The 25,982-nt window shown below is 45.5% G+C and overlaps 1 protein-coding gene across 2 annotated transcripts in view; it reads left to right on the top strand.

Annotated features, from left to right (window-relative positions):
- The first annotated feature begins 1,916 nt into the window (after positions 1-1,916).
- The window catches only part of MTUS1 (microtubule associated scaffold protein 1), a 128,472-nt gene continuing 104,406 nt past the window's right edge, over positions 1,917-25,982 (top strand). Inside the window, exon 1 of one of the 2 annotated variants that reach the window (XM_045588928.1) lies at positions 1,917-2,050. The gene's annotated coding sequence lies outside the window, so the exon portion shown is untranslated. The remainder of the gene's footprint in view (positions 2,051-25,982) is intronic. The other variant, XM_036455282.2, reaches the window with a different exon arrangement.

The following is a 25,982-nucleotide window of genomic DNA, read 5'->3' as shown; positions in this document are numbered from 1 at the left end:
TCCTAGAGTCATGCATGTGTTAGTTACACGCCTGTCTTTACAACAGGAACTTCAAAAGTACCTGAGAGTTGTCACCGGGTAATGAAATAAAAAGGGAAGACTGGGAGGGAGGCCTGTAGAGTTTGCACTTGCTCTTCGCTAGCTGTGTGACCTGGAGCAAGTCCCTTTGACCTTTCATATCTATTAAAAAATGTTTTTTAATCCTCACCTAACTCCCAATCTTTTTAGAGAGAGGAAGGGAGAGAAATAGCATTATGAGAAACACCCGTTGGTTGCCTCCCGTGCCCATCGCACCAGGGATCAAAGCAGCAATCTAGACATAAGAGTGGGTATGCAACCTTTTGGTGTAAGGAGGACACCCCAATCAACTGAGCCATGGGGCCAGGGCAAGCCAGGGACCTCTCCCAGCTCCCATTTCTCCAGTTGAAAAATGGAGATACCAGTCTGACCGTATAGGCAGGCCCCTGGGTCTCATTGAGAGGATAATGGAACACTGTAGGCATGAAAAGGCTTGACAACCGTAAATCCAACACATCTGTTACTGATCTAATATTGACAGTGTAGAAACTCAGTCAAACACAGTATCCTCAGCTTAAGTCTACTCCTCTCTAAAAGCTTTCAGCTCGTCCCAAACAAGTAATCAGAGACACATTTGGATTCAGGTTGACATTTCATGATCAGCAACATCCCTTGTCAGTGGCAAGCAGAAGAGCGTCGTTGGGAAAAGCTTTGCACTAAACATATGCTCAGGGAAGAGAGTATTTCATGGGCCTCGCAGACAGCCAGGGGTGGAATTTCTCCACCAGCAAGGAGCCAGGCCTGTGTGTGTGTTGACTGAAAAGTGGGTCGCGCCTGCTTCCCAGGTGTTCCCGTGTCCTCAGCGCTTTTTTATTTTTATTTTTTTATCTGGAGATCTCACAGCTCGGGAGCGCCTGTCTTTAACCTTTAGCAGGTATTTGCTATAAACCTCTCAGAGGTGAAGATAACGCCTGGTGTTTGCTAGTAAACCTCTCAGAGGTGAAGATAATGCAGACAATCCTACCGACCGGGAGTCGGACTCTGAAAAAACAGTCCCTGCTGGTTCCGTGCAAACCTCCGAATTGATAACCCCTCCAGGCTTCCCACGCCCTGCCTCCTCTCCCCCACCCCCTCCGCAGCCGGGCGAGGGCCCCTGCCCTGGGGGCGAGGAGGAGTGCCGGTCGCCCCGGGGGTGTGCGGATCGCCCCGGGGGAGTGCCGATCGCCCCGGGGGGAGTGCCGATCGCCCCGGGGGTGTGCCGATCGCCCGCGGGGGAGTGCCGATCGCCCCGGGGGAGTGCCGATCGCCCCGGGGGAGTGCCGATCGCCCCGAGGGAGTGCCGATCGCCCGCGGGGACCGCGCAGCGGGCCGGGGCCGCACCGCCAGGTGCGCAGGCAGCCGCCGCGGGCGCCAGTCCACGTGGCAACAGGTGCGGCGTGGCCGGCGGAGCCCCGGGCGGGGAGCGCGCCCGCAGTCAGCCCGGGAGCGCGCGGGCTGCGGACCGGCCCGGGAGCGCGAGGAGGGAGCCGCGGCGAGCGCAGCGCGGAGCCGGGAGCGCGGAGCGCGGAGCCCGGAGCCCGGAGCGCGGAGCCCGGAGCCCGGAGCGCGGAGCCGGCCGAGGTAGCGCCAGCGCGGGTCCAGGTTCCCCGGGTCCCGGGCGGCGGGGCGCAGCGGGGGGCGGCGGGCGCGGGCCGGGCGGCCTCTAAGGACAAGTTTCCCAACTCCCCGCCCTCGCCCCGCCCCGCGGCGGCCGGGAGGCGGGGGTGCGCGGGGACACTGGGGGGTGGGGAGCGGCGGGGGCGGCACGGGGACTCCGGGATCCCGCCCCGATCCCGCCCCGCTGCAGCTCCGCCGCCGGCGCGGGTGGGGTGGGGTGGGGGTGGGGCCGGCCCGCGGGTGCCCAGGTGCCGATCGCCCCGGGGGGACCCGCAGCGCCGCCCAGAGGGTGCAAAGGGCGCGGGGGCGGGCATGCAGCGCCCCCGCCTCCCCGGAGCGCTCCCCGCGGGGCTCGGGCTGGATCCCAGGCGCAGAGGTGAGTGCGGAGTTGGTGGACTCCGGGGGCCCCGCCTGTCATCGGCGGGGATCGCGGGCCAGGGCTGAGGGAGGACGTGGCGAAGGGGTGGCGGGTCGGTATTCGGGGGGCTCAGGCGCCAAAGTTGGGGCGAAGTGGGGGTGGGGGGCGGCGGCGGCGCGGAGGCTGCGGGGAGCTGGCTCACGTGGGCGCGCGCAGCTGGCGCGGAGGGACGGATGCGGACCTGATCGCTGTCACCTTGACCGTGACCACGGTAGACCCGGTTCCCTGCAGACGGCCCCGCCGTCCCCCGGGCCCGGGGCCGCCCACCACACCCCGGCCCCGCCGGGCCCTGCAGGCAGACCATCCAGCCCTCCGGCCGGCGGCTGGCGGGGGCCCGTTCCCGGTGTCAGCAATCAGGGTGAACTTGGCATTGACGGGCTTGGGCCTCTTTCACCCCCTTCTCCTCCCCCTCCTCTCTCCCTCTCCCAGCCTTCCAGCTGCCTGCGAGTCCCTGTGTCCCTCTGGCTGTGAGGCCCCAGGTGGGACTCCTCTGTGATCGGTAGTGGATGTGAGTGTCTGCTTTCCTTAGAACTCTGTGTCTTTTCAAGACCTACCCTCTTTCTGCTGTCGTGTTGTTGTTTTCTGACTCGGACTTATTGGACTTATTTTGGAGTAAACACGGGGAGACGAGTCCTTCCTTTGGCCTGCCTGCAGTTTCACATACTTTGTTAACACTCCTTCAGCAGTCCGCGGGCTCATAGAGGAAATCCAGTGTGCTGGGTTTTGTTTGAATAAAATCAAAGTCTCAGGCAAAGCAGGGAGGGGCGCCTGCCGAGGAGAGCCGGGAGGAGAGCCTTCGTGTTTTGCCAGGTTAATGGGGATTCAGTCCTCGGGGCCGGGGCTGGCGGTGGACTGGGGTGGAGGTGGGGGTTAGTCTGCCTCCTTACCGCCACTCCTCGGTGGGGTGGGGTGAGGTGGGGAAGAAACCAGAGTTTCTGCTTCCTGGGAGCCTCGGACTTCCTCAAGGAGGGCAGAAACACCCAGATAACTGTGTTTGCTGAACACTAAAAGGAATTGCACGGTTGGAAAGGCAGTTCTGGAGACAGCCTTCTTTTTCGGGGATAATTAGGGCAGGAAATGATGGGCAATTTAAATAGGAGCAATGATGCCCTATTTGTATAGTACTTTACAATGTGCTTTCATAATTTTTTTCCCTGAGGTACAATACTCCATAGGAAAGTTATACAAAGAAATGATTAGAAACTACTCATCCTTAAGAAAAAGAACAAAATCCAGAGGAGTGGGATTTAGTTTAAAATAATGCATAGTTATGCATTCAACTCAAAATTCGCTTGGTGTGGAGCAAATAGTTCTTCTTGCACAGGACCTGCACCTTTTAACTACATATCACTAATTGAAGGTTACAATTTTGAGTGTTGTGTAGGATTATAAAATTATAGCTAGATTTTTTGGGTATTTCTTGGAAACAAAACAGCAGTTATTCGATTTGAGCATTTCAAAAGCATGTCCCTCATTTTGTTGGTCTTTATTTGTTATGATTTCAAAAGTGATGCATGCTTGCTGAATCAAAATTGGTAGGTTCAGGAAAAGTGTGAGTTGAATAGTCCACCCTGGCCCCTGTAGCTCAGTGGACTGGGCATCCTTTCTGTGCACTGGAAGGTTATGTGTTCGATTCTGGATCAGAACATATGCTGGGGTTTGTGGTTCATCCTCAGAAGGGGGCATGCGGGATGTTTTGTTCTCACATCAACGTTTCTCTAAAAAATAAAAACAAAAAAGTAGTTAAATAATCATTTCTTCCAAAGATAATCACAATATAACAAAGATATATATATATATATATATATATATATATATATATATATATATATTTTACAGTGGTGGTATAAATATACTGTTGCATGCTGATTTTTTTTAACTAACACTTGAAAAGGTACTCACGTTTTCATAGTTCTTCAAGAATATTATTTTAGTGACTACATAATATTATGTAGAAGTAACAATTTACCTAGCCATTTCCTTATAGCTGAACTTTTAATTTACTTCCTATTATTAAATATATACTGATGCAACAAACATTCTTTATAAAACTTGATCTACAGAGCATAGTTCCTTAGATGGAGTCCTTCAAACACAGTTGATTCACAAATCTCTGTATACAGATTGATTACTTGCTTTCCAAAAAATGTTATACCGAAGTGTGTTCCTATTGGCACTCTGAGAATACCTGTGCTACTATATTCTTGTTAATATGGGGAAGCGTCCTTAAAAGGAAAAATAGTTCTTGCTAGCTTTATAGGTGAACAGTGCTATCTCAATATTTAAATTTCCGTTTCTTTGATTGCAAATAATGTTGAACACCAAAACATCTAGTAATTTTTCATTTTCCTTCCCTTTTAATTTGAATGCAGTGCTATTTTTTTTTCTTCCTTGGGCATTAGCATTTTTCAGTCAATTTATAAGAGCCTTTTATGTCTTGATAATAAATGTTTGTCTTCACATTGCAACTATTTTTCCCAGTTTTGTTTTTGCTTTACAAAGACACTTAGCATATACTCGTAGCGGATTTGACTTATAGAAGTTCTAGACTTTAATGTAGCCAAATTTGTTGACTTTCTCAAAACACAATTTCTAACCCTCCCAAATCATAGTTGAAGAGCTGTGTATGACAGTGACAGAAGATGACTTTCAAAAGACCCCCTTCCCCCAATCCTGGTTTAGATGCTTATCAAATGTCAGAACCTGCATGCCTGAAGTAGAGGCTGCTCTAACACAGACTGAGTTTGTTGATGAGAAATGGTGTGCGTGGTATATACACACTCTTAGGAATAGCATTCCTGCAGATAAGAACAGAAAAGTTTTAAATTCCAGGGAATGGAAGTCTTTCAGACCTGCTCTTCGATGGTTATGTAAACCAGACTCACAATCCACTTACGTTCCGTAGTTCATCTCTAGTATTACTGTTTTGCCAGAATTCTTTTTGTATCCATATTGTAGTTTCGCATTGTTGACATAAGTCTCTCCTGATATCTATTATAGTTGGGTGTATAGGTAGTTCATAAGTTTTCCCAGATTGGTTTAGAATGCGACTCCTAGATTAAACTGCTTACTTGAAGAGGAGACAATGTCTTCTGGAATTCCCAAACTTGAGTTACCTTTCCATAATGTGGAAGCTTAAGTATACCCTGAGGACTTAAGTATACCCTCGGCTCCATCAGAGTCCAGTCCCTTTCACTCTCCACCTTTTAGAGCCTCAGAAGAAGCCAGGGGACCAATAAGAGCCCAGAGGAGGGGGTCAGTGTGTGGTGAGGGTGTTCGGGGACACTTACTAGTAGAAATGCGCCCAGACTCTCTGTTGAGGCCTCGTAGGTGACCACTTAGCTGGCAGGTGCTTGGCTGTGGTGGCTTGTGGCCTGCATAGAAGTGACTGGCTGAGGATGAGTGACCCCATTCTGTTATTTTTTTAAAATTTTTATTAAGAAAGAAAAAAAAAGGATTAGATGATATAGTCTCACTTTAGCCAGCCTGACACTTGGTTGAGAAAAGCCTGCTTTGACCAGGGTTCTTTATCCTTGGCCTAGGGCAGTTCAGGATAACCCGGAACTGAGTTTGGCTGTCAGCTACTACTCCTGAAAATGTATTTCTAAGCCAAGCTTTATAGAACATTGCCCTGATGATAGTTATTTTTTTTTTTTAAATGACCTCAGGCTTCTCTGAAATCAGCAGTTCTTTCCTTTTATGTGGGCAGTTACCCATGCATGACTTTTTCTTGTTCGCTTGGCTCATGATGAAATAGGTTATTCTGCTTCAGGGAGGACAGACTTGGGGGCTACTCCTTCCCCTGCAGAGAGATAGCAAGAAGACGTCACCTTCACACGCTGTGACCTGATTTGCTATTTGGGATTGCCCCGGTGGCTAACTTTTATGCAATCAAGGAAGAAATGTTGAGCAAATGTACAGTGTAAAACAAATTCAATTTAGAGGAGCTTTACTGAAGCAAATAGCTTGAAGCCGTTCACAAGTACATATTTGCATATAAACCTTTGATCCCAAAATCTTACTTTTAGTATATTATAGTTAGTAACTTTCCCTTGGCCTTCAGTTTAAACTCCATCCTGAAGAGAAATAAAAATGTATTTACTTAAAGATAAACTAAAGTTGCTTCAGGCCCAGCTGGTGTGGCTCAGTGGTTTGCGAATCAACCTATGAACCAAGAGGTCACGGTTCAATCCCCTGTCAAGGCATATGCTTGGGTTGCAGGCTCAAGCCCCAGTAGGCAGCATGCAGGAGGCAGCCAATCAGTGATTCTCCCTCATCATTGATGTTTCTTTCTCTTTCTCCCTCTCCCTTCCTCTCTGAAATCAATACAAACATATTTTTAAAAAATGAAGCTGCTTCCAGTTTCCCTTGAGGAAGTGTGTACTTCTTGGCAGGTTGCGTAGATCCCCTTTGGGCAGTGAAAGAAGATGGGCAAGTGCAGGTTATAAGATTCTCAAACTATCTGGAGAGGGTGAAGGGGTCGCAAGGAAGCAACTTCCAGGTAACGTGATTTTGTGAAAATATCATGCTAATTTCATGTTTTAGTAGGAGTTGGGCTGAGCAGAAGGGTGGGCCTGGCCAGTCCTCCACTGTGTACCCACGGCAAGATGGGGCGGGGGGAGAAGGGGAAGAAAACAGACTGGCCCAGCCAGCATGTTTCAGTGGTTGAGCATCCACCTATGAGCCAGGAGGTCATGGTTCAATTCCCAGTCGGGGCACATGTCCTGGTGCAGTCTCAATCTCTAGTAGAGAGAGTGCTGGAGGTAGCTGATCAATGATTCTCTCTCATCATAGATTTCTCTTTCTCTATTTCTCTGTCTCTCCCTCCCTACCTCTCCCTTCCTCTTTGGAATTAATACAAATATATTAAAAAACAGAAAAAACAGACTGGGAGCGTATCAGTCTTCCAGGGAAGGTGCCCTGGAAAGAAGGGTTAAAGTCGTCAAATTCCTTATCATTTCCTTTAAAGTATTTGTACCTTGTCGGCTTCTATGTAAGCTCGATGCAAAGAAAAGAAAATTAGTGTTACGTTTGAGGGCCAATCATTCATAGTCACTCTGATCCCCTACAATTAACTAAAATATTGTAGGACGTCTTATGTCCTGAATTGTCATTCAGAAAAAGAATTTCCCTCTGAGAGAGTCCCACTTACAGAGGAGCAGGAAGGAGAGGTAAAAAAATACATTCCTTTTCCATAAACATGTCGCCTAAAGAATGGGTATGTCAGCCTTCACTGGGTCTGGACTGCCGGGTTAGCTCTCTGCTATACTTTTTCTGGAGTGGAAGCGTGGTAATATTTAACTCTGGCATTGTTTACCTACAGGCCGGTTCTGAAGGAAAAGTCAATACTTCTTCACCTTATTTCAGATAAGCAGTCCGTAACCTATGGTGTGTTTTACAGCCTTCAGTGTCAGGTGAGAAGTTGTCGCTCCTAGATTGTTTTGATGATCGTTAACAGTGATATCAAGTTGCACCTGCAAGGCCTTTTATGTTTTATATTTTATTGATTTTTTTTTACAGAGAGTAAGGGAGAAGGATAGAGAGTTAGAAACATCGATGAGAGAGAAACATCCATCAGCTGCCTCCTGCACACTCCCTACATTTATGTAGAACCAAGTATGAATAGGGGATAGTTAGAATTATGTTTTTGTTTTTTTATTTTTTATTTTTTATTTTTTATTTTTTTTATTTTTTTTTATTTTAATTTTATTTTATTTTCCCCCCTCCCTCCCTCCCACCCATCCCCTCCCTCCCCAGAGCTTTATGTCCATTGGTTGTACTTATATGCATGTATACAAGTCCTTCAGTTATGTTTTTGTTTTTTTAAAAGAAAGAACTCTTTTTTAGAAAAATACATTATTTCAGAGAGGAAGGTGGAGGGAGAGAGAGAAACATCAGTGATAGAATCATTGATCAGCCGCCTCCTGCACACCCTGTACTGGGGACTGAGCCCACAATTCAGGCATGTGACCTTGATCGGAATCGAACCTGGGACCCTTCTGAGCCAAACCGGCTAGGACATGTTTTTATCATAAATAGTAAATAAAAGGCATGAGTAAAAATCCTTGCTCTTAGGATCTTAAGTCTGACTTTTGTACTGAGCGCTTTCTAGGGGCCAAACACTGCAAAGCGGAAATGCTGAATCTGGGAAAAACTGGCCCTGGTTCTCCGGGGAGTCTGTCAGAGAAGCCTCAACCGCTGCAAAAAGCGCAGTTTTGGACATTTTAGTAAGTGTTCAAAGTCGCAAGGAATACTCTCTCCAGCCATTAACATGGTGCCATGCGCTGGGGATTCTGCTGCCAGGACTAAATTCTCATAACCGAAGGCTGTTTTGACAATTCTGGTTCTGACTTGTGATCTTGGATGGCTCTTCCTTCTCACAGAAAGAGCTGAGAAGCGAGATACTCAGCACTGCAGTCCGAGTTCTACTTTCCTTCTCTGCATAATCTTTTTAGTGACTCCCCCCCACCCCCAATATCTTTTTGTTACATCTTGTGTGTGTCTGGAGAGGAGGGTCTAACCCTTATGATGCTGAATACATTTGCACTTCTAGAATTATTTGTACCAGATGTAGCCTGGAATAAATCATTGAAAGCATGGAGCTGGAAATTCTTGCTTCAGTTAGTCACAGCTACTAGAAGGTCTTTTAAGCCAGAGATAGCAGTGTCCTTGCTTTCCTTGACCTTGATTGTCCTTGTCCTTGTCCTTGTCCTTGTCCTGGTGCTTGGCCCCCTCATTTGCTGATATGCTAGGCAATCAAAGAGCGAGGCTGCTCAGCCTGTGAAATCAGGTTCACTAGAATTGTGGGTTATTGCATTTGATGCAGTACTCTCAAGTATGGAATTTTTTGGTTTAATGCTTACAAATTTGTAACGTAGAGCTGGAAGGTGGGAGGTTTCTTTTCCTTCTGAGTGATAATTCTGCTTTTAATAAAGTACCTGGCATGCCCATCTGCGTATACTTGTACAGAATTAAGTCCACTCACTTGTGAGAATTTGTGACGGTTCCACTTGTATTGTCAGCCTCAAGTTGGCAGCTGCTCATGAAGAGAGAGACTGGCTGTTCCTGGTTTGGAGAAATATGTATCAATATTTCCATTTTAAAGAGGAATCCGGATGGGTTTTCAGTCTGGGGTTGCTCTTTCTCTCATTGCATTAATAAGATGTGTGTTTCAGAGTAGTTTTGCATTTCTGGAAAACTTTTTGATGGTTCACTAGAATCGCTGGTTATTGCATTTGATTCAGTACTCTCAAGTATGGAGTTTTTTGGTTTAATGCTTAAAAACTTCTGATGTTGCTCTATGGAGATACTCATGACAACTATGCAGAGGGATTTACCAAGTAATTTTTATTCCCAGATAAGAGCTAGTCTAGTCAGTGGAAAGGGAATGGAGATAGGAAAAATCGTGTATTCTCTTTTTTATATAAAATTTAAATGATTTTTATATTGCACATATGATTATTATGGTAGAAAATGTTGGTTATGTCTTACTACACTAAATATTTAAAATTTATGATTTTGTAGGAACATAGTCAAATGAAAATTATTTTCTGCTTATATTGTATAAAAAGAAGCCTACTGGGCAGGATATTAGTTTTCATCCTCTCCTTCGTCCTTTAAAAAAAAAAAAAAAAAAAAAAAATATATATATATATATATATATATATATATATATATATATATATTTTTTTTTTTTTTTTTTAATTGGGAGAGGGAGAGAAAGATAGAGACTTCATTGATGAGAGCAAATCATTGGTTGGCTGCCTCCTGCATGCTCCCTCCTGTGGAACGAGCCCATAGCCCTGCATGTGCCCTTGACTGGAATCAAACCCTGGACCTTGCAGACCGCAGGCCAACACTCTATCCAACTGAGCCAAACTGGCTAGGGCTCCTTCCTCCTGTTTTTATTAAGATTGGGATAATAAAACAAATAGAGGTATGTTATTTTTCTTCCCCTGATGCTCATTATGAAACCTTGGTGACATACTTGGTTATAGAACTGGAAAATACGTTGCTGGTATCTAGAACATGTGGGACAGGAGTGCAATGGAGTGTGCACAGGCTTTTGAGTTAGACCAAGTTGGGTTCCTGTGTGAGATCTACGCTAGGCCACGTGATTTCCTGCACCCGTGGCCTCATGGGGACGGTGGGATAATACCTGTCTCGTAGGGTTGTTCTACCACATTGCCAGCCATACAGAAAATAATGATATTTAATGCTAATCATAGCTTTCCTTTGTTTCCTGTTTTAAACCTCTTCTGATCATGGAATTTAAAATTCCTCCACTCCCTCCTGGTGGAGGTGTTTCTGGACTCTGCATAGGAGCCTGGGATGTAATAACTTTCCCTCTTCCTGAAAAAAGAATCAGTGTGTACTAAGAACAGTTGAGATTATTTATTCTTGGACTCCAGCTTTGTAACCTCTTGATTTTCTTGAGGGATTGAGTTTAGTGAGTTGGCCTATTTTGATATATATGAGCTGGATTAAAAAAAAAAAATCAAAGCAGATACTTTCATCTTTGCTGAAGTCTGTAAATTATATTGCTGGTTTGCTATCAGCACATTCTAAAAGCACTTAGAGTGAGTCATCACTTTGAACCAATACGCACTTGTGGCTTTTAAAGTGCTGCCATCCGCTGCTCTAATTTTTAATTTGTAGTTAAGCCCACCAACATTTATTTATATTTAAGAGTTTTAAAGTGTTATCATTCACATATTTAAATACGAAGGCAATTCTGAATGTTCATTTTGCAAACAAAGTGAAATAATAATTCCATATGTTTTTGGAAAGTACCTTGTAAATATGATGTCAATTAAGGACGTCAGTCAGCCCTGTGAGGCGGGCGAGGCTAGTTGTGTGAATTCTATTCTGTCCAGGAGGACGCTGAGCACTGGAATGTTTGGGTAGATGTTTTGCATTATGATGAGTAAGCTAAGGAAATAGGGCGAGGACCCAGGTCTTCCTTCTCTCCTGGTCCATTCCACACTCCCAATGTGATGTTGTTATTTGACTGCTTTCCATTTCCATCCGAAGTAATACATTGTTGTTGGTAGAGTTTTCTTCACATTGGTGCTGAAATGAGATCAAAGGCATGCAGTAGTTCGGATATGTAACATTTCAGATGACATATCTTAGAATTGTGATTGTCACTCTCCCTCCCCTCCCCCCATTTTCTAACCACAGAATATAAACCAGAATGTTAAAATCTAGTAAGCCATTAAATTACTGGCAATAAATTGAAAATCGACAGCTACAGATTATTACAATGATATATATTACATTTCCATGGGATTTTATAGTTTTCAGACTTTTTTCAAGAAGAACCAAATAAAATTTTATCTGAACAGTCATTTGAATCATTCCATTGATTGTACAATAATACATTATTAAAATGTATCCATTTATAGATAGCAATCCAAGGTCACATATCTTTAAATATATCATGTTTCCCCCAAAATAAGACATCTTCCGGAAATAAGACCTACTTACAGGTTTCCTTCTGAGTGAAATATAAGACCTCCCCCCTCGAAAATAAGGCCCCCTCTAGGCTAAACATGAGAGATTTGGTCCACTGATTCTGAAAGAAATGGAGTCACAAGAAATTCACCAGGAAATTCAGAAATTGGATTGTTATGATGATGTTCCAGAAGATGATGACATGATTGTCATTGACTAAATGAGTAAATTCTTGATACTGTAGGATTCACAGTTTGTCTGGTTTGTGTTGACAACTACCATACTACTGTACCATATACAGGTAATAAATTTCCTTTATTTTCATTTAACAATAAATGTGTACCATATTCTTCATGGAAAAATAAGACATTCCCTGAAAATAAGACCTAGCACATCTTTGGGAGCAAAAATTAATATAAGACACTCTTATTTTTGGGGAAACAGGATATATATATATATATATATATATATATACACACACACACACACACACACACACACACACACATATATATATATATATATATACACACATATATATACAATATAATTGATTTCAGAGAGGAAGGAAGAGAGAGAAACATCAATGAGAGAGAATCATTGATTAGCTGCCTCCTGCATGCCCCACACTGTGGATGGAGCCCACAAGCTGAGCATGCACCCTGACCAGTAATTGAACCGTGGCCTCCTGGTTCATAGGTTGATGCTCAAACCACTGAGCCACACTGGCAGGGCCAAGGTCATATATCTTGAATAGGGACTGATATTTGCTTTTTTGAAACACTTTTTCTATAGAAATTTTGAATCCCATTTCCTTATTTTAAGCTGGTGGAGGCAGGTAATCCTTGGGTAAATGCAGCTAATCCCAGGTAGAAATTTAACTAGGAGATGAGGCCTGCTGTCAGCCAGAACTGGGAAGAGAATGTCTGTAAAACCACAGTTACACCCAGATATCAGTCATGGTTTCTAGCCTGAAGGTCAACGGTTTTCTCTTACCAAAGTGACTTCTAAGGGAAGTACAGTGTAGGACTTGAAAAGACCCTTTACACAGACTGTCTCTTCTTTGGGCTACTCCTGCAAGGTAGAAGTGAACACCCCTTAACCTCTACTGAGGAGCTTTTATTTGCCAGTGGAAAGCCTCACATAGGTAATCGTTTTCAAATAGAGGGTACAGGAAGTTGGTGTTTAGCGAAGGTTGGGAGACAGTGTGAGGTGCCTGCCAACTTGCATAACTACACATACAGGAGATTTTTCATTTGGCCTTGGCCTGACTCAAATGGAAAATTATTTCTTTTTAGCCACGTGGACTTTGAAGAGATATGGCAACTGTTCGAAGGGTTTTAAACAAGGAGCTGTTCATGGTTATTTAATACTTTCAAGGAAAGACTTCATTTTAGCTTTAAACACTGCCCTGCACACCCAGTCTATTTTCTTTCCCCTAAACAGCCTGTGTTACCTTTTGGGAAATTTTTTTAAATTAGTAGAGTTTAAAAAAATATTTTTATTGATTTCAGAGAGGAAGGGAGAGGGAGAGAGCGAGATAAAAACATCAACAATGAGAGAGACCCATTGATTAGTTGCTTTCTTGCATGCATTCCAATTGGATGAGGGATCAAGCATGCAACTGAGGTGTGTGCCCTTGACCAGCATCAAACTTGGGACCCTTCAGTCCACAGGTTGATGCTCTACCCACTGAGCCAAACCAGCTAGGCCTTGGACAACTTTTTTAAAAAACTAGCTGTATATAATTTAGAAACAAACAGAATGCAGTCTTTACATCATCATCATCATCATCATTATCTTTATTTATTTATTTATTTATTTATTTATTTATTTATTTATTTATTTTTAGCCCAACTCTACAGTCCTTGACGGTGGCCCTTGATTGGTATTGGGTGTAAGTGGGATTTGGTTTTATTCTTTGCTTTTATGGGGATAGTCTACCAGGGGTCCTCAAACTTTTTAAAGTGGGGACCAGATCACGGTCCCTCAGAAAGCTGGAGGGCCGGACTATATGAACTACTAATTCCTACTGTAACACCTCGGCTGCGCTCACTGCCCAAAAAACCTGGCGGGCCGGATCAGACTCCTCTGCGGGCCGCATGTGGCCCGCGGGCTGTAGTTTGAAGATGCCTAGACTGTGTTGGCTTAGTGCTGTCCTGGAACTTTGTCTTGTTTTGACTCTCACACTTCTTACTGATCTTCATGAAAAAGCTTACTTTTTAATAAAATTCTGAAACTTATCTACAATACAATGTAATATCCACACAAGCAAGAAATTAATTTGTTCCCCTCTTTATCAGGAGTACATAGAATCGTGCTTTATATTTAGTTGCTCAGAAATATGTTGAAGGAATGCTGACTTAGAGAGTCTTTCAGATTCTCAGTTCTACGGGTTTGGGATTGTAGACACCTGGTACGTGGTCCTGACCGACCTGACTAGTAGAAGGTGATTGTTTAGGTCAGTGGCCCTAGAGGGTCATAGCCAGAAACCAACTCCTTAAAGGGGTCTTCATGAATATATTCAGGAGGTAACAGTAAAACTTAAAATTCTACATAAGTAGGACATATTTGATGTCAGACAAAAATGGTAGTTAATAGGTGTAGTCAACATTCCAGGTTTTAAATTGGGTAGGAAGGAATTAGTTGGAAGGTGGATTACAGAACAAGAGCCAAGGAAAACATCTGTAGGTTCCAGTGTGAATGAATGGATGTCTTCTGGAATATGCACTGCTCTCTGTTGGCCACATGATCTGTGAGAAACACTAGGGATAAAATTAAGTACCATGAAACGCACCTGGACTAAGTGTACAAAGATGAATTTTGACAAATACAGATCTATATAACCAATACAGTTAAGGTAGATCTATCTAATCTAATCATATCTATCTAGTACATATCCATTACCCCAGAGAGTTCCCTGGACCATATGAACATGTCGCTAAGCTTTGTCATAAGTTAAATGAGGGTAAATAATAGAGCTTCTTTCACAAGGTTGTTGCCGTGATAACAGTAGCCACTAACAATTCTGAGTTAGAAACTTTCACAAAATTCTTGTTAACTCTTACAACAACCCTTAGGAGCTCAATTGTTATTGTGATATCCATTTTTATTGATGAGGAAAATGTGCCTCAGGTAGGGAAGCCAGATATTGAGTAGACGTGGGACCTCCCCACGAATACCACATGCTCTCAGTGTCTGGGCAGATGTGGATCCATATAGCTCTTTCTAGAGCTGCCAAAAGTTAGTAGATTTTATTCCTGTGGGAAGGAGGGCAGAAGGGAGATCAGGATTACACAGTGGAGCCGGGTTTGATGGCCATTGCTATTTATTAACTCTGTTTCTTGGACAAGGTACTGAAGTTGTGGAAATATCAAGTTGGACTTCTATAAAAGGAGAGGAAGCTTTGGAGGAAGGTGGCGGTCATGGGCCCCACCTGTCCCACGGCTGTCACTGGGAGGAGGACTGTGAGAACGCTTTGTGGACTCGGAAGAGCTGTGTGTTGCCTTTGTTATCTTTATCCAGGGAAGAAGTAGCTGCCCGCTGCCCCATCCTGGCCTCACACACTCTGCTGACTGTGGCAGGACAAGTGGGAATTGACAACGTGTCAGCGAGAGACAGTCCCCACTTGTCAGCCCCTGATGCCCTGAGCATCGTGGACACAGCTTTGTTGCTCAGAAGTCCTTCCAACATTCAAAAGCCTCAGACAGTGTGACAGCTGTTAGGTCAGCCTCACTCGACACAATACTTGTCAACTTTATCAGGAAAGAGTATATATGATTTAAATTCTGTTTCGATTTTTTTCTTTCTGAAATACATCTGAAGCAGTATGAGGTGGTGTGAGGTGGGTGAGTTCCTAAGTGATTTAAAGAACCCAGGTGATGTTCCAGCCTGACTGGAGTTATTTTGTGCCTGCTTCCTCTTTTCCTGAAGGTGAACTGGTTCCCCAGGATGCTTGGGTGCCAGTTACTAGACTTACTACCTAACTTCAGGATTTATATTTGGTCAATTCTAACTTCCTCTTCAGGGCTGTTCTCTCCTCTCAGGGGTTGTTTTCCTCCCTCCCCAGGACACCCACCTCTGGGATGGTACCTGGGTTGAGGAGGAGCTTTATAGCACCAGGATCTCAGGAAATGGGTGAGGTTGTTTGGTCCAGCTGCTGCCTTCTGGAAGTCATGGCCTCTGCGGAATCATTCCTCATGGTTGGTCTGTAGATGGCTGTGTCCAGATGTGTCCTGGTTGATCTGTAGATGACTGTGTGTGTGTGTCTCCTGGTTGCTCTGTAGATGGCTGTGTCCAGGTGTGTCCTGATTGATCTATAGATGGCTGTGTCCAGGTGTGTCCTGGTTGGTCTGTAGATGGCTGTGTCCAGGTGTGTCCTGGTTGGTTTGTAGATGGCTGTGTGTGTGTGTCCTGGTTGGTGTGTAGATGGCCCTGTGTCTGTGTGTGTGTGTGTGTGTATCCTGGTTGGTCTGTAGATGGCCCTGTGTGTGTGTGTGTGTGTGTGTGTCCTGGTTGCTCTGTAGATGGCTCTGTCCAGGTGTGTCTTGGTTTCTGTGGTCTCTGTTGTGGCTTCCAGTGGAGGGATCAGGATACAGTGACTCTTGGTCGCTTGACCAACCCCTGAGAGGAGAGAACAGCCCTGAAGAGGAAGTTAGAATTGACCAAATATAAATCCTGAAGTTAGGTAGTAAGTCTAGTAACTGGCACCCAAGCATCCTGGGGAACCAGTTCACCTTCAGGAAGAGAGGAAGCAGGCACAAAATAACTCCGGTCAGGCTGGAACATCACCTGTGTGTGTGTATGTGTGTGTGTGTGTGTGTGTGTGTGTGTGTGTATCCATCCTGGTTGGTCTGTAGATGGCCCTGTGTGTGTGTGTGTGTGTGTGTGTGTGTGTGTGTGTATCCATCCTGGTTGATCTGTAGATGGCCCTGTGTGTGTGTGTCCTGGTTGCTCTGTAGATGGCTGTGTGTGTGTGTGTGTCCTGGTTGGTATGTAGATGGCTGTGTGTGTGTGTCCTGGTTGGTCTGTAGATGGCCGTGTGTGTGTGTGTGTGTGTGTGTATCCTGGTTGGTCTGTAGATGGCCCTGTGTGTGTGTGTGTGTCCTGGTTGCTCTGTAGATGGCTCTGTCCAGGTGTGTCCTGGTTTCTGTGGTCTCTGTGTGGCTTCCAGTGGAGGGATCAGGATACAGCGACTCTTTCTTGGTCTGTCCTGGCCTTTTCTGGCCCTGGCCCTCTCAGCACCCTTTTATGTGTGTCTTTCTCTCTGGTCCTCCTCTTTGATCTTCTGGAGAGTTGGGAAACTGCCATGCGTATCCCATCTGGCAGCCTCTGGCAGCCTTCCTCCTCCTCCTCTCGCCCTCCTCGCTCTGCTGCCCTTTCCTCCCAGCCCAGAGGTTCCACGTGAGGATGTGAGCGGGAATGGTGGAGGGCTTGGAAACAAAGTGTCTCCAAGATAACAGTGAAATGGAAAAATATGTGCTAACATTTCCATCAGGCGAAATTTATGTAATGTAAGCTAAAAGAAGGTTCTTTAGTCCGCAGTACCTACTCCCTTCAATTTTGTGTGAAAACATGACGTGTGTCATGTGCTGGTAGGAGCAAAGATGCTCTTTTATGAAGTGTTGGCAGTAGTAGAAATGCCCTTTTATAACTGTGGGTAGTATACTGCAAACAGGTATTTTGTCTGACGCGCCCTTAGTGGCAACATGAAAAGCTGGCTTCCCCATGTTGTGTCTCCAGATTTGGGGAGGGGAAAGTTTCCAGAACACCTAAAAGGCTGAGGCACTCCCCTGCCTGCTCCTTATGCTTCACCTTCTCCCGGGATCCATGTCCACAGTACGTAGCGGTGCTTCCTTCGGCTCCGGCGGGCTTTCTCTTTTTTTAAATATTTTATTAATTTTTTACAGTGAGGAAGAGAGAGGCATAGAGAGCTAGAAACATCGATGAGAGAGAAACATCTATCAGCTTCCTCCTGCACACCCCCTACTGGGGATGTGCCCGCACCCAAAGCACATACCCTTGACCGGAATTGAACCTGGGACCCGTCGGTCCGCAGGCTGACGCTCTATCCACTGAACTGGGCGGCTTTTCCTTGCACAGCATTTGTAACGATGTCCCTGCGCTGTCTATCTGCTCAGCGGCACTGAAGGCACTCTGAAGGCCCCTTGAAGACGGGGCTGTCTTGTGCTCCCAGCAGCTTAGCTGGCACGTGGCAGGCGGTGGGTGGATGTTTGCAGAATGAACGTAAGCTTTGGCAGAAGACGTCACTTTGTAGCAGGGATAAGGGAATGAATGGGCAGGGTGGTGCACCAGGAAGCCTCTTAGGTTTGATTCCCAGTCTTTGACACGTAACTGGGTTGTAGATGATCCCTGGAGCATGTGCAGGAGGCAACCAGTCGATGTGTCTCTCTCCTATCGATGTTTCTCTCTCTAGCCGATCCCCATTCGGCAGCCACTCAGTTTCCCGAGGCTGGTGTGATTGTACGGGCTCCTCCTTTTGTAATTCATCGAAGGCTGTGAATATAATAAGAATCACAGGAGGATTTTTTCTGTTTTGAAAGTTTCTGGTGTCACGAGAACAGTTGTAAGGAACCTGGTGAGGTTGACATGGTTCGCTGCTGTGTCCAGCGTTTATTTAATGGCGGGGAGACAGAGTTTTTCTCAGCTGTGAATGTGGGTGACATGAAACCACACAGCCATCTTGCCTTTCCTGCTAAGCTGGGAACTCAGTATCCAAGAAGAGAAACGCTTTTTCATTTAACTTCCGGTTAACATACCTCTGCCGGGGCTTGAAGTCGTTTAGAGAAAGGCCTGAGTGGCTACTAGGATTGCTCACCTGGAAGAGCTGGGCCCCTGGACTCCACAGACACTCACTGAGTGAGCACGAGTGGAGCATGTCCTTGCCGTGTTTCAGTGCTCGTCTCCGTCGCACCCACCTAGGCCCTGTCCCCCGAGCCAGCCTGCCATGCCCGGGGGCCATGGGTCTGTGAGGATGGGGGCGGTAATTCCGGCCTCAGCCTGGGGGTGCCCATTGCTGGGAAGGCGTCAGCGTGTCCCTGAATTGTTGCCATTGAGAGTTCATTGCTGAGGGTGATTGTTTGGAGGTGTTTGTCTTTTGTTGTTGTTAATCCTCACTTAAGGGTATTTTTTCCATTGATTTTTAGAGAGAGTAGCAGGGATGGGGGGAAGGGAAGAGAGAGAGAAAAGCGGGGGCAGGAGGGGAGGAGAGAGAGAGAGACACAGAGAGAGATTGGTGTCCCGTTCCCCCCCTCTCCCCCCCAAACACATGCCCGATTAGGGCAGGTATCAAATCTTCAACCCAGGTACATGCCCTTGTCCAGAAATCGGACTTCTGTAGGCAGACTCTCTAACCACTTAGCAACACTGGCCAGGGCCAGAGGTGCCTGTCTTGATTGACTTTCACCTACCAGTGATTTTAAATGCTGTCACAGGCCATCATACAATTGGGAGCCAGACTCGATCGTTTTCACGGACCTGAAGACTTGGCATTAAACATGGTAGCCTTAGAAATGCGAAGCCAAACACAGCCGAGTTGGTGAATTCCCACCTTCTTCTCCAGCACAGTGCACACTCAGTGTCTTTTTTTTTTTTTTTTATTAAAAAAGAATTACATCATCCGTTTCTCTGAGTCTTAAGATTCTGAGATCCCATAGGCTCCCTCTTCTCTCACTCCCACCTGAGAAACACACAAAGTGGCCAGTTTGAGAGCAGTGAGAGTCTGTTCTGGGCATGAGGGCAAGGCGGGGGACGTGCCTGGGTTTCTTGCTTCTAAGGTCCATGCTGTGTTACGTTGTTCTCTCTGCATACTCGTGCCCCCCAACCCCTGACACACACACACACACACACACACACACACACACACACACACACGTGTGGCCATCCTGGTGCTCTGCAGGTGGAGGAGGGGGGGGTACCTGACAGGTGGAGATGTGCTCACTCACCTTCTGCCCCAGACACTCCCGATGAGCTGACGCTCACTGCCACGCCAGGACCAGTGCGTGAGCCATCGTCATTCCTCGGACCCGCAGTTCTGAGTCAGGCCAGCTTGTCTGCTCAGATCCTGGGGCCGGCGTGTTGTCCCAATGCTTTCTTGAGGTCTTCATTTAGTGTTACCCGTACTGATCGGGAGAGCAAATATTTTTGACACAAAAGCTTGGGGGTTCAGGAAAGATAACCAGTTTTTAAAATACATATTTTTGTTGACTTCAGAGAGGGAGAGAGAGCTGGAATCCTTAGCAATAAGAGAGAATCATTGATCGGCTGCCTCCTGCAGGTCCCACACTGGGGCTGGAGCCCACTACATAGGCATGTGCCCTTGACTGGAATCGAATTTGGGACCCTCCAGTCCCCGGTCCGACGCTCTGTCCACTGAGCCACGCCGGTGAGGGCAAAGATTCTTCACTAAAGCTGAGACCAGTTTTGGTACGCTGTGATATCCTGGGAGGAGTGACACAGGTGAAATACATAAATGTGTTTCCCCCTCTTGTTTCTTAGGTGTGCTCTCCCAGGAAGTTTCAGTTGTTAAAACACCCAGACCTAGTTTGAGGTTCTCATGCTTCCTTTTGGTAATGAGATGGGAAAACCAACCGAGCATTTAAATGGACGTTCATGCTGCGAGGCTGACTTTTATAGACATGGAGGAGTGGGTGAGGTGAGGTTTAACATCAGACATGGTTAGTGTTCCTGGAAGCCTGTTCCAGTTTGCAGACGGTACGGTATGCGGTTACATTTTTAAATAGCACAAGGGGGTAGTAGTTAACATACTGCACTGTCTTGCTGCGCTCTCCTCTTTTTGAAAGATGACTAAAGTTTTCTTTGAATATTTTTATCAATAGCAACCTCTTTCCAAGGCTGTTACATAACTCTTAATTTTTTTTAATTTATTGATTTTTAGAGAGAGAGAGATTGATTTGTTGTTCCACTTATGTATGCATCTGTTGGCTGCTTCTGGTATGTTCCCTGACCAGGAATTGAACCCACGGCCTTAGTACATTGGGACGACACTCTGACCACCTGAGCTACCTGGCCAGGGCTGTTATATAAATCTTAACGTTGCTGCTGGACATGATATTTTAGGAAAAAGAAATCTTACCACTGAGCTGTTGCACATTTTCTGGTACATGGATTAAAATTCTCCTAAGATTAGGAGCTCTTTCATCTTTGATTTTTATTTTTTATTTTTTTAAACCGGATGGAACCACAGGCAGGGTCAGCTGGCACACTTGCCGTGGAGCCTGGTGCTGGTCTGGCCAGAGGAGGGCTACGAAGGTCATGGCCCCGTGACCTTGGAGGGCATGCTCCTGTGGCGCTCAGGGGCGTCTTGCTGTGTTAGCAGAGGAGAGATGCCAAGTCCTATGGGGACTTGCCTGGCTTCTGAGGGGTTTCTTTCCAAAGATTGCCTCATGGGCGTCCAGGCCAACTTAGAAATCAGAGAGAGGCCGCAGGCCTAAAAATAGTCCCGCCTGGGGGAGGGCTGCGTGGCCTGGAGCCTCGACTGATCCGCTGCCAGAGGAGGTGGCGGAGGTGGCGGCAGGGAGGGGGGCACAGGGACTGTCCGTCCCGGCATGTGCAGGGGCCGTGAATGTCCCCCTGACTGAGTGACTGAGAAACTTTTACTAAGTAAGTATTACTGGGGATCTTTTTTTATTTTTTATTTATTTATTTATTTTTTACAGAGAGGAAGGGAGAGAGATAGCTAGAAATGTCCATGAGAGAGAAACATCGACCAGCTGCCTCCTGCACGCCCCCTACCAGGGATGTGCCCGCAACCAAGTACATGCCCTTGACCAGAATCGAACCCGGGACCTTTCAGTCCGCAGTCGACGCTCTACCACTGAGCCAAACCAGTTTTGGCAAATTATTTTCTTCTTCTTCTTTTTTTTTTAATTTAATATATTTTATTGATTTTGTACAGAGAGGAAGGGAGATAGAGAGTTAGTAACATCGATGAGAGAGAGCCATTGACCTTTTTATTTTTTATTACTGTTATTTTAATCCTTACCCAAGGATATTTTTTCCCTTGATTTTTAGTGAGAGTGGAAAGGAGAGGAAGAGACAGAAAGAAACACCCATGTGAGAGAGATACATCGATTGGTTGCCTCCCGCATGCCCCCCACCAGGGCTAGTAGCCTGCACTCTTGACCGGTATTGAACCCAGCACGATTTGCTCCACAGGCCGACACTATGCACTGAGCCAAGCCTGCTCCGGCAGGTGATTCTTTTAGGAGGCTGGGTGTAGAGTGGGCTATATTTCTCGATGTTTCTGACTTGCAAAAAAAAATATATATATATATTTTGTATTTAATGTTGGCCCCAGCACGCTGGAAGAGTGGAAACAGTAGCCGAGAACACAGGGCGCAGCATTGTTCGGAAACTTGCAGACAGCAGGTCCTTTAAACAAAGACCTATCCATCTAACATGGGGACTTATGGGGGTTTATGTGACACACATCCTAAGCACACTCTGGATATACTGAATGTTGACAAGATGAAGTTGTGTAATCACCAACCACAATAAAAATAAGCAGAAATGTTCATCTCCTCAAAGTGTCCCCGTGCCCCCTCTGTCCTCCCCTCCTCTCCCTCCGCACCCAGACAGACTCACTGGTGTGAGTCCTGTGCTCATGGCCTTGCCTTTGCAGGTGGTATGTAAATATCTTCCTAGATAGCATGATTGCCTTCTTTCCCTTCACGTATGCGTTGGCGGCACCTTGCTCTCATTGGATCTGTGGTCTGCCTGTTTAATGCTTTTATTATATATCCTATATAATAAAAGCCTAATATGCTAAGTGTCTGGTCATCTGTTCAACCAATCAAAAGCATAATATGCTAATATTGTAATATGCTAAGGCCATTAAACTGCTCACTATGACATGCACTGACCAGCAGGGGGCAGACGCTCCAACTGGTAGGTTAGGTTGCTGCTAGGGTTTGGTGGATTGATCGGTACTGAGTGAGACGTGCCAGACAAGCCCTGGAGCCCTCCCACTGTCCCTTCCCAGCTGGCCAACTTCCTGTGTACCTCCCCAGCCCCAATTGTGCACTGGTGGGGGCCCTCGGCCTGGCCTGGGCCCTCTCGTAATCCGGGACCCCTAGGGAGATGTCCGAGAGCTAGTTAAGGTCTGATCCCACAAACCAGACCAAGGGACGCGACTTGTGCACAAATTCATGCACCGGGCTTCTAGTTTCATTATATGGATGTACTATGATTTTTAAATTCATCCACCAGTGATGGACATTTTTGTTATTCCTCATTTCAGCAACAATTAGATTTTTCTTCCGGGTTTTTATGAATAACAAAGACAGGATGGAAATAGCATCAGTAATCCACAGCTCCTTACCCTACCCCATTCACGTCTACTGGTTTTCATGTTCTTTTCCTGTGTATTTTAAATGGTAGCATTTCATTGACTTACAATAGTGTAATTTTTAAATCAGTCCCTTGCTCACATTTGGATTGTTTCTGAGTCATCATAGTTGTAGAAAATAAGCTGGGAAAGCCTCTCTTTAAAGTCTTTCCTATGGCAAGTTCCTGGCAGCAGTTTACTTATGACTCTTAATTGAAGGTAATAGAAATCCAAGCTACTCGGGGGACACATGGATCCATGTTACTGGTGCATGGGGTGTTTCTCGGAATTCAGCGTGAAGGAAGTTGTAGTGAATCAAATCAGGCCGATCCATCTCCTCACTGGTCTTCATTTCTGCATCTCGTGGGATGTTAGTAGCATTCTTTTCTCTTCCTGTGCTTTGGGTGCACGGAGGAGGAGGCTAATCTCAGAGCTTGGGCTTATCCATGGACACACCGTGCCTAAGTAGCTGCTCCATATTCCAAATGCTGGGGGGAGAGACTCCGCCCCCTTTGAGGCAGGAGCCTCTCCCAGGGCTAGCTCCTCCGGAGGAGCCCACTCCAGTGAGGAAAAGGGGCTGGTCTCAGAGTGGGGAGGAGGCTGCTGTGAACTGAGCTCAGGCTCAGAGGTTTTCACTAAAGTAAGATGACATCCAACCCATTTTTATGACTGTTGACATTGCTTTCCAAAAGGACAATGACCATGAGGTCTTTAAAGAGGAAAAGTATTACACATAGTAACTTTAAAAAATATATATTTTTATTGATTTCAGAGAGGAAGAGAGAAACATCAATGATGGGAGAGAATCATTGATTGGCTGCCTCCTGAACATAGCCTACTGGGGATCGTGCCTGCAACTGGGCATATGACCTGACAGGAATAGAACTGTGACCTCCTGATTCATAGGTTGATGCTCAACCACTGAGCTATACCAGCTGGGCTACTTTTTTATATTTGTGTTTAAATATTAAAAACAGTTGTCTTTAGTCATATGTGGAATCTAATGAAAAAGTTAACTAATAAAATAGAGACAGACTCATAGAGAGCAGACTGATGGCTGTGTGTGTGGTGGGGGGCAGTGGGAGAGTGAAGGGATTGAGCAAAAAAGGAAAAAAAAGAGAAAGAACTTGTGGACACAGACAAGTGTGGTGATTGCAGCGGGGAGCTGGAGATGCGTACGGGGGGAGAATGGTGATGGATGGCGACTTTATTTGGGGTGGTGAACACACAATGCAGTGTACAGATGCTGTGTTATGGGATTGTGCATTTGAAATCTGTATAATTTTGTTAATCAGTGTCACCCCAATAGATTCAATAAAAGGCAAAAAAAATATAAAAAACATATAAGGTTGAAAAAAATAGTTGTTTACCACTTAAAATTTTTTATTTCTATTTTTATTTCTATTTTAAAAAATATATTTTATTGATTTTGTACAGAGAGAAAGGGAGAGAGATAGAGAGTTAGAAACATTGATGAGAGTCATCGATCAGCTGCCTCTTGCACACCCCCTATTGGGGATATGACTGCAACCAAGGTACATGCCCTTGACCGGAATTGAACCCGGGACCTTTCAGTCCCCAAGCCGACGCTCTATCCACTGAGCCAAACCGGTTTCAGCTTTATTTCTATTTTTATTTTTATTTCAGAGAGGAAGGAAGGGGGAGAGAAAGATAGAAACATCCATGATGAGAGAGTATCATTGATTGGCTGACTCCTGCACTCCCCTTACTGGGGTTTCAGCCTGCAACCTGAGCATGTGCCTTTGACCAGAATCGAACCTGGGACCTTCCAGTCCGTAGTCCAATGCTCTATCCATTGAGCCAAAGCAGCTAGGGCTGTTTACCACTTTTTAGTTTTGATCTATCACCTGTGAGTGCTGTTTAATGAGGTTGCTAAGATAATATGGTTATAGTCAACATTCATTGATTGCTAAAATAAAGTAAGACTATATGTCTGAGACTTCTGCCAATACACAGATGCTCGTCAGTCAGCTCTTATTCTTGGAATCATGAGATCAAGTTGAGATGTATTTAACCCTGAAGCAGGAACTTATTACGTGGGCCTGGAGTGGGAGTGTTCCATGTATCGATAGAGGTAGTGGCATCAACCTTTCTCTGGAAATAATAGCAACACTATTAATGAGTGGTTTGGACGGGGGGCGGGGGGGGGGGGGTCCTAAGCACCTCTATTTAACTGCCAAACAGCTGCCTAGGAACCTGTTCCTAAGTTGTGGGACTCAGTTGGGTTTGCCCTGGTTACTATCGCAGTTTTTCTCTTCTCTGAAATCATTTATCTGTTTGATGACTCATGCTGGTGGAGTGAGAATTTAAATGAAGGTTTTTAACAGCACAACTTACAAACTTAAGGTATGCATTCCTGTGTCCAGGTGGGTTCTCTCTCTGGGACTGTGGTTCCACCTGGCAGCCCTGTGGAGCCACAGTGGTTAGTGTGGCGACAGTTGCTCTGGTGTAGACCTCTCCATTCATGGCATTACTAGTAGCATATGCGATCTCAAATGCTCAGGAGGCAGCCCTGAATTCCAAGACACGGGCTGTAAAAAAAAATAAAAAAAAAATATATATATATATAGCAATGAAGGTAGCAATGAAGTTAGACTATTAGCTCTGGTACTTCTAGTCTGTGGTGTTGCCCGCCCCCCCCCTCCCTTTTTTTTTTTTTTAAATTGTGGTAAAATATATTCATAACATAAAATGACCATTTTAACCATTTTTGAGTATACAATTCCGTGGTATATAGTACACTCACAATGCTGTATAGGCATCACCACTATCTAGTTCCAGAGTTTCCCATCATCTCCAACAGGAACTTTGAACTCATTACAGAAGAATTTCCCATTCAACTTTCCCACCAGCCCCGATAACCTGTCCTACTTTCCATGAATTTACCTGTTCTAGGTACTTCATGTAAGAAGAATCCACCATTTCCTTTTGCATCTGGCTTATTTCCCTTAGCATGTTTTCAAGGTTCATGTGTTTGCAGCATGTATCGGAATGTCCTTGTCACGGAATCCTACTCCACGGCATCTGATGGTAGTCAGAGTCAAG

Source organism: Pipistrellus kuhlii, unplaced genomic scaffold (assembly GCF_014108245.1).
Source record: "Pipistrellus kuhlii isolate mPipKuh1 unplaced genomic scaffold, mPipKuh1.p scaffold_m20_p_3, whole genome shotgun sequence".
NCBI classification, from domain to species: Eukaryota; Metazoa; Chordata; class Mammalia; order Chiroptera; family Vespertilionidae; genus Pipistrellus; species Pipistrellus kuhlii.
This window is presented reverse-complemented; position numbering and strand designations above follow the sequence as displayed.